Source organism: Thamnophis elegans, chromosome 1, assembly GCF_009769535.1.
Source record: "Thamnophis elegans isolate rThaEle1 chromosome 1, rThaEle1.pri, whole genome shotgun sequence".
Classification (NCBI taxonomy): domain Eukaryota; kingdom Metazoa; phylum Chordata; class Lepidosauria; order Squamata; family Colubridae; genus Thamnophis; species Thamnophis elegans.
The window spans coordinates 3,785,303-3,794,625 of record NC_045541.1 but is presented as its reverse complement, the minus strand read 5'-3'; the positions used below and the strand labels follow the sequence as shown (position 1 = coordinate 3,794,625).

Sequence of the window (9,323 nt, the reverse complement as noted above, 5' to 3'; positions counted from 1 at the left end):
ACCTGTGGACTTCAACTCCCAGAGTTCCTCATCGTTAGTCTATGGCAGTGGTGTCCAACCTTGGGAACTTTAAGACTTGTGGACTTCAACTCCCAGAGTTCCTCATCGTAAGTCTATGGCAGTGGTCTCCAACCTTGGGGACTTTAAGACCTGTGGACTTCAACTCCCAGAGTTCCTCATCGTTAGTCTATGGCAGTGGTGTCCAACCTTGGGAACTTTAAGACTTGTGGACTTCAACTCCCAGAGTTCCTCATCGTAAGTCTATGGCAGTGGTCTCCAACCTTGGGGACTTTAAGACCTGTGGACTTCAACTCCCAGAGTTCCTCATCGTTAGTCAATGGCAGTGGTCTCCAACCTTGGGGACTTTAAGACTTGTGGACTTCAACTCCCAGAGTTCCTCATTGTTAGTCTATGGCATTGATCTCCAACCTTGGGGACTTTAAGACCTGTGGACTTCAACTCCCAGAGTTCCTCATCGTTAGTCAATGGCAGTGGTCTCCAACCTTGGCAACTTTAAGACTTGTGGACTTCAACTCCCAGAGTTCCTCATCGTTAGTCTATGGCATTGGTGTCCAACCTTGGCAACTTTAAGACTTGTGGACTTCAACTCCCAGAGTTCCTCATCGTTAGTCTATGGCAGTGGTCTCCAACCTTGGGAACTTTAAGACTTGTGGACTTCAACTCCCAGAGTTCCTCATCGTTAGTCTCCAACTTTGGCAACTTTAAGACTTGTGGACTTCAACTCCCAGAGTTCCTCATCGTTAGTCTCCAACCTTAGCAACTTTAAGACTTGTGGACTTCAACTCCCAGAGTTCCTCATCGTTAGTCTCCAACCTTGGGAACTTTAAGACTTGTGGACTTCAACTCCCAGAGTTCCTCATCGTTAGTCTCCAACCTTGGGAACTTTAAGACTTGTGGACTTCAACTCCCAGAGTTCCTCATCGTTAGTCTCCAACTTTGGCAACTTTAAGACTTGTGGACTTCAACTCCCAGAGTTCCTCATCGTTAGTCTCCAACCTTGGGAACTTTAAGACTTGTGGACTTCAACTCCCAGAGTTCCTCATCGTTAGTCTCCAACCTTGGGAACTTTAAGACTTGTGGACTTCAACTCCCAGAGTTCCTCATCGTTAGTCTCCAACCTTGGGAACTTTAAGACTTGTGGACTTCAACTCCCAGAGTTCCTCATCGTTAGTCTCCAACCTTGGGAACTTTAAGACTTGTGGACTTCAACTCCCAGAGTTCCTCATCGTTAGTCTCCAACTTTGGCAACTTTAAGACTTGTGGACTTCAACTCCCAGAGTTCCTCATCGTTAGTCTCCAACCTTGGGAACTTTAAGACTTGTGGACTTCAACTCCCAGAGTTCCTCATCGTTAGTCTCCAACCTTGGGAACTTTAAGACTTGTGGACTTCAACTCCCAGAGTTCCTCATCGTTAGTCTCCAACCTTGGGAACTTTAAGACTTGTGGACTTCAACTCCCAGAGTTCCTCATCGTTAGTCTCCAACTTTGGCAACTTTAAGACTTGTGGACTTCAACTCCCAGAGTTCCTCATCGTTAGTCTCCAACTTTGGCAACTTTAAGACTTGTGGACTTCAACTCCCAGAGTTCCTCATCGTTAGTCTCCAACTTTGGCAACTTTAAGACTTGTGGACTTCAACTCCCAGAGTTCCTCATCGTTAGTCTCCAACCTTGGGAACTTTAAGACTTGTGGACTTCAACTCCCAGAGTTCCTCATCGTTAGTCTCCAACTTTGGCAACTTTAAGACTTGTGGACTTCAACTCCCAGAGTTCCTCATCGTTAGTCTCCAACTTTGGCAACTTTAAGACTTGTGGACTTCAACTCCCAGAGTTCCTCATCGTTAGTCTCCAACCTTGGCAACTTTAAGACTTGTGGACTTCAACTCCCAGAGTTCCTCATCGTTAGTCTCCAACCTTGGGAACTTTAAGACTTGTGGACTTCAACTCCCAGAGTTCCTCATCGTTAGTCTCCAACTTTGGCAACTTTAAGACTTGTGGACTTCAACTCCCAGAGTTCCTCATCGTTAGTCTCCAACTTTGGCAACTTTAAGACTTGTGGACTTCAACTCCCAGAGTTCCTCATCGTTAGTCTCCAACCTTGGGAACTTTAAGACTTGTGGACTTCAACTCCCAGAGTTCCTCATCGTTAGTCTCCAACTTTGGCAACTTTAAGACTTGTGGACTTCAACTCCCAGAGTTCCTCATCGTTAGTCTCCAACCTTGGGAACTTTAAGACTTGTGGACTTCAACTCCCAGAGTTCCTCATCGTTAGTCTCCAACTTTGGCAACTTTAAGACTTGTGGACTTCAACTCCCAGAGTTCCTCATCGTTAGTCTCCAACCTTAGCAACTTTAAGACTTGTGGACTTCAACTCCCAGAGTTCCTCATCGTTAGTCTCCAACTTTGGCAACTTTAAGACTTGTGGACTTCAACTCCCAGAGTTCCTCATCGTTAGTCTCCAACCTTGGGAACTTTAAGACTTGTGGACTTCAACTCCCAGAGTTCCTCATCGTTAGTCTCCAACCTTGGGAACTTTAAGACTTGTGGACTTCAACTCCCAGAGTTCCTCATCGTTAGTCTCCAACTTTGGCAACTTTAAGACTTGTGGACTTCAACTCCCAGAGTTCCTCATCGTTAGTCTCCAACCTTGGGAACTTTAAGACTTGTGGACTTCAACTCCCAGAGTTCCTCATCGTTAGTCTCCAACTTTGGCAACTTTAAGACTTGTGGACTTCAACTCCCAGAGTTCCTCATCGTTAGTCTCCAACCTTAGCAACTTTAAGACTTGTGGACTTCAACTCCCAGAGTTCCTCATCGTTAGTCTCCAACTTTGGCAACTTTAAGACTTGTGGACTTCAACTCCCAGAGTTCCTCATCGTTAGTCTCCAACCTTGGGAACTTTAAGACTTGTGGACTTCAACTCCCAGAGTTCCTCATCGTTAGTCTCCAACCTTGGGAACTTTAAGACTTGTGGACTTCAACTCCCAGAGTTCCTCATCGTTAGTCTCCAACTTTGGCAACTTTAAGACTTGTGGACTTCAACTCCCAGAGTTCCTCATCGTTAGTCTCCAACCTTGGGAACTTTAAGACTTGTGGACTTCAACTCCCAGAGTTCCTCATCGTTAGTCTCCAACTTTGGCAACTTTAAGACTTGTGGACTTCAACTCCTAGAGTTCCTCATCGTTAGTCTCCAACTTTGGCAACTTTAAGACTTGTGGACTTCAACTCCCAGAGTTCCTCATCGTTAGTCTCCAACTTTGGCAACTTTAAGACTTGTGGACTTCAACTCCCAGAGTTCCTCATCGTTAGTCTCCAACTTTGGCAACTTTAAGACTTGTGGACTTCAACTCCCAGAGTTCCTCATCGTTAGTCTCCAACCTTGGGAACTTTAAGACTTGTGGACTTCAACTCCCAGAGTTCCTCATCGTTAGTCTCCAACCTTGGGAACTTTAAGACTTGTGGACTTCAACTCCCAGAGTTCCTCATCGTTAGTCTCCAACTTTGGCAACTTTAAGACTTGTGGACTTCAACTCCCAGAGTTCCTCATCGTTAGTCTCCAACCTTGGGAACTTTAAGACTTGTGGACTTCAACTCCCAGAGTTCCTCATCGTTAGTCTCCAACTTTGGCAACTTTAAGACTTGTGGACTTCAACTCCCAGAGTTCCTCATCGTTAGTCTCCAACCTTAGCAACTTTAAGACTTGTGGACTTCAACTCCCAGAGTTCCTCATCGTTAGTCTCCAACTTTGGCAACTTTAAGACTTGTGGACTTCAACTCCCAGAGTTCCTCATCGTTAGTCTCCAACCTTGGGAACTTTAAGACTTGTGGACTTCAACTCCCAGAGTTCCTCATCGTTAGTCTCCAACCTTGGGAACTTTAAGACTTGTGGACTTCAACTCCCAGAGTTCCTCATCGTTAGTCTCCAACTTTGGCAACTTTAAGACTTGTGGACTTCAACTCCCAGAGTTCCTCATCGTTAGTCTCCAACCTTGGGAACTTTAAGACTTGTGGACTTCAACTCCCAGAGTTCCTCATCGTTAGTCTCCAACTTTGGCAACTTTAAGACTTGTGGACTTCAACTCCCAGAGTTCCTCATCGTTAGTCTCCAACTTTGGCAACTTTAAGACTTGTGGACTTCAACTCCCAGAGTTCCTCATCGTTAGTCTCCAACTTTGGCAACTTTAAGACTTGTGGACTTCAACTCCCAGAGTTCCTCATCGTTAGTCTCCAACTTTGGCAACTTTAAGACTTGTGGACTTCAACTCCCAGAGTTCCTCATCGTTAGTCTCCAACTTTGGCAACTTTAAGACTTGTGGACTTCAACTCCCAGAGTTCCTCATCGTTAGTCTCCAACTTTGGCAACTTTAAGACTTGTGGACTTCAACTCCCAGAGTTCCTCATCGTTAGTCTCCAACCTTGGGAACTTTAAGACTTGTGGACTTCAACTCCCAGAGTTCCTCATCGTTAGTCTCCAACCTTGGGAACTTTAAGACTTGTGGACTTCAACTCCCAGAGTTCCTCAGCCAGCAAAGCTGGCTGAGGAACTCTGGGAGTTGAAGTCCACAAGTCTTAAAGTTCCCAAGGTTGGAGACACCACTGGACTATATGGGACGCTCTCCAACTGAACGGCATAGGAGAAACCCCCGGTCGATGACTGCAGCGTCCTCGGTGAACGTCTGCGCGCGGTTCTTGCTTCCTCCACCTCTCCGGCATCCACTGGCTCGCCTGCGGGAGAGGCCGGAGCGGATGGCGCGGGCGCAGCTCCTCCTCCGCCGCTTGGCTTTCGCGGGGGAAGAAGCAGGAAGCGGACGGGGAGGAGGAGGAGGAGGAGGAGGGAGAGCCAAGCCGGGTCAGCTGCTGCCTTCGCCGGCCGTCTGAAGAAGCTGCCCCTCCTTGGATGGTGTCGCCTCCAGGGGAGCAGAGCGCAGGAGACCCGTGGCCGGAGGCAGGGAGAGCCTGCTGGGAGCCTGGTGAGAGGCGATTCCTTCCCAAAGGAAGCTGGGGAGGCATTGGGGGGGGGGCTTGCATGCATCCTCGCAGAGCTTTATTGGGGGGGGTCTCCGCCTGCCTTGGACCCCATGCAAGGGGGCTGCACCGTTGCCACAATAGCGTCTTGCTTTGCTTGTGCAAAATTGTGCCAATCGTGCTACAGTTGCCTCGTTTCTGCGCCCCTCCGATTTCCGTCCCGTCTTTTCTCCTGCCAGGCGTGGAGCGTTTCAGTCAACCCAGATTTTGGGGTGGGTGGGTGATTGGGTGGGAAAGTTAGCCTTTCGGGTCCCGCTGGGGGGGGGGGTCTCGAGACTCCGGGATGTGGGGAGGTGTATTTGCTGCCCCCGCGAAGGAGCAGCCGCCGGGTCTGGTCTCGTGGTTTGCGAAGAAAGGAAGCGTCCAAAAAAAAATAAAAGCTTCTGCTGAAATGGAATAAATTGCAAAATATAAGAGGATTGTTGCATCTTTGGAAGTTGTGGAGTGGAGAACGTTGTGCTCCCTTTGAGATTTTTTTTTTTGTTTACCCTTGATTGCTGAGTTTGCAAATTGCTTATAGCAATAGTAATAAGACTTATATACCGCTTCATAGGGCTTCCGGCCCCCTCTAAGCAGTTTACAGAGTCACCATATCGCCCCCAACAATCCGATAGATAGATGATAGATAGATAGATAGATAGATAGATAGATAGATAGATAGATAGATAGATAGATAGATAGATGATAGACAGACAGACAGACAGAGATATAGATATAGATAGATAGATAGATAGATAGATAGATAGATAGATAGATAGATAGATAGATAGATAGATGATAGCAACAGCAATAGCAGTTAGACTTATATACCGCTTCATAGGGCTTCCAGCCCTCTAAGCGGTTTACAGAGTCAGCATATCGCCCCCAACAATCTGATAGATAGATAGATAGACAGACAGACAGAAATATAGATATAGATATAGATAGATGATAGCAACAGCAATAGCAGTTAGACTTATATACCGCTTCATAGGGCTTCCAGCCCTCTCTAAGCGGTTTACAGAGTCAGCATATTGAATTGAATTGAATTGAATGGGTTTATTTATAGGCCGCCCTTTTCCCTGAGGGGACTCAGGGCGGCTAACAACTCATAGGGAGGGGGGGTACAGACAATAACATATAACATTACATATAATTAAAAGTAAACAACATTCATCCAACATTCGGGTGGGGGCAGATCAATCTCTACCCCCAGGCCTGGCAGGATAGCCAGTTCTTGAGGGCTGCGCGGAAGGTCTGAAGGGTGGTGAGGGTACGGATCCCCACGGGGAGCTCGTTCCAACAATCCGATAGATAGATAGATAGACGGACAGACAGACAGACAGACAGAGATATAGATATAGATAGATAGATAGATAGATAGATAGATAGATAGATAGATAGATAGATAGATAGATGATAGCAACAGCAATAGCAGTTAGACTTATATACCGCTTCATAGGGCTTCCAGCCCTCTCTAAGCGGTTTACAGAGTCAGCATATCGCCCCCAACAATCCGATAGATAGATAGACAGACAGACAGACAGAAATATAGATATAGATATAGATAGATGATAGCAACAGCAATAGCAGTTAGACTTATATACCGCTTCATAGGGCTTACAGCCCTCTAAGCGGTTTACAAAGTCAGCATATTGCCCCCAACAACAATCCGGGTTCTTACCTACTTCGACTAGATCGTTTTGAACGGTGTGTAAGAACTCTTTTTTTTTTTTTAAATAAATTTTTATTTTAAACACATAAGCACATCAACAGAGACAAACACATGACTTAAAAACAACATAGGAACAGTAAGTTCCATCGTATATCATCCCGCAGTTCCGAATCGGTTTCTTTGCAGTTAGTGTTTTCCCTCCTATACATTTCTATCTTGCGATCATAATCTCCTTATTTATTTATTTGACTTATATACCGCTTCAAAGGGCTTTCAGCCCTCTCTAAGCGGTTTACAATTTTTTTTTAGCAAATTGAGTCAGCAACTTGCCCCCACAGTCCGGGGTCCTCATTTCACCCACTTCGGAAGGATGGAAGGCTGAGTCGACCTTGAGCCGGTGAGATTTGAACCGCTGAACTGAAGATCACAGTCAGCTAAAGTGGACCGCAGTACTGCACCCTAACCACTGCACCACCTCGGCTCTTATTCTTTATTCATTTTTATGTACAATTCTTTATTTATTTATACTTAGCTACTTATGACCAAATATTATTTACCTATATTGTGCTTTATATTTTTACTGTTCATTTATTCTCGGTGTGTAAGAATTCTTATCTTGGCCAATTAGGTAAATGAATGAAGGCTTTTTATTACAGTCACTGATTAAAACTGCAACTTCTCCCTGAGTCCTTGGGAGAAGGGCGGCATATAAATTTAATAAACCTAAACCTAAACTAGATAAATTGCTCCTATTATTTTGAATTGCACACCTTTGGAACAAAGAGTGAGTGATGCACCCATTCCCCAATGCGTTTTCCAATTTTGGGTTTCTGTTGGGATAGGCTTGTACAGGACACTTTGATTTAAAACAGGGTGGAAACTACAATTGCATAAGGTTAACGATACTGAGAAAATGTCAGGTCATATAATTGATAGCACCCACGTTCAAATGAAATGTGTAAGGCAGTGTTTCTCAACCTTGGCAACTTGAAGATGTCTGGATTCGCTGGCTGGGGAATTCTGGGAGTTGAAGTCCGGACATCTTCAAGTTGCCAAGGTTGAGAAACACTGGTGTAAGGCAATGAATGTTCCCTTTTGAATAGATACCGTATATACTCGAGTATAGGCCGACCCGAATATAAGCCGAGGCACCTAATTTTACCACAAAAAAACTGGAAAAGTTATTGACTCGAGTATAAGCCTAGGGTGGGAAATGCAGCAGCTACCGGTAAATTTCAAAAATAAAAATAGATACCAATAATGTTTTTGAATATTTATTTCAAAGAAAAACAGTAAACTAGCGGTGTATTCAATGAAATACTTCACTCACCTCATGATGCTGATGTCCCGCTGTGATGATGATGTCCCGTGCAGCCGCGGGAGCGATGTCCCGCCTCCTATGACACACGGCACAGTGATTCCTATCATTGGATCACTGTACCAGAGGAGGTGGGACATCGCTATGTGGCTGCTTGCCATAACAAGGAGGAGGTGGGACATCGTTGCAGAGCGGCAGGAGGGGGAGGAAGGGGAATCGTAAGACAACCCTGCATTACATTAGAACGTGAGGAGGGGGGATGGTGCGGTGCGCGCTGCGCGGCAAACTGACACAGAGGGAGGGGAAACTCAGGGGCGCTGGGCCATTCACGAGCGTCACCCAGCGGCATGGCCCCGCCCCTTTTTCTCCTCCATTTCGGGCAAATTTTTCACTGACTCGAGTATAAGCCGAGGCGGCTTTTTTCAGCCCAAAAAGTGGGCTGAAAAACTAGGCTTATACTCGAGTATATACAGTACCTGGATACATTAAATCCTGTTACCCTGATTTAGAAAGGTGGCATGGGAATCCTTCTAGAAATAAAACTCCCCGAAATCCTTGTTGTGAGCATTGTTTTTAAGAAAAGGAAACTAAATTTTTATAGCATTGGTTAGAATAGTTAACTTTTAGACCTGTAATCTTCGTCTCCCCTTTGAACACCATTTATTCAAGTGGGTGAATTAATGCAGAACATTATTATATATGTGGACACTCACTTTTGTGTAATGGATTTTATCCAACATGGATTCTTAAGTTTGGGACTTATGCTAAATCTACATTTAAAGCATTCTATTTTTTAAAAGTCTTTTTTGTTTTATCTCTAGGTAATAAGCAGTTTTAACATTTTTTTAATATCGGAATTTATTAAAACAGGAACTATTATAGTAGATGCTACAGTTATTAAGATCATATGTTGCCTATCTCACAAATACATTTTATACTTTTAAAGAAAAAAGGAATAAATTTATGGAAGATATAATTTTGAATTAATATGAATAATATGCAAGCTGCATTATTATTCTCAGAAATACCTTTTTTTCATCCTGGCCTTGTTGGTTAGATGAAGAAAGAGGAAATGTGGATTATCTGTTTGCTGTGAGAAGTGAGCACATGCAAATGAACAACTACACAGACAGTTCTATTATTAGATGTTTGTGATGTAAATTGGATGGAACCTCTGGTTAAAGGTGCAGAGGGTCAAATATTTGTGACTCTTCAATTAAATTATTTGACCTTTTAAAATACAAAACTTTGGAACAAGTGCTTTTAATTAATGTTGCCTGGGTTAACTGACATACAGTATGCAACATT

The 9,323-nt window shown here is 44.4% G+C and overlaps 1 protein-coding gene across 5 annotated transcripts in view; it reads left to right on the top strand.

Moving 5' to 3' along the window:
• Positions 1–4,603: 4,603 nt before the first annotated feature.
• The window catches only part of PIKFYVE (phosphoinositide kinase, FYVE-type zinc finger containing), a 108,501-nt gene continuing 103,781 nt past the window's right edge, over positions 4,604–9,323 (top strand). For all 5 annotated transcript variants that reach the window (XM_032216839.1, XM_032216832.1, XM_032216824.1 and 2 more), the window contains exon 1: positions 4,604–4,988. The gene's annotated coding sequence lies outside the window, so the exon portion shown is untranslated. The remainder of the gene's footprint in view (positions 4,989–9,323) is intronic.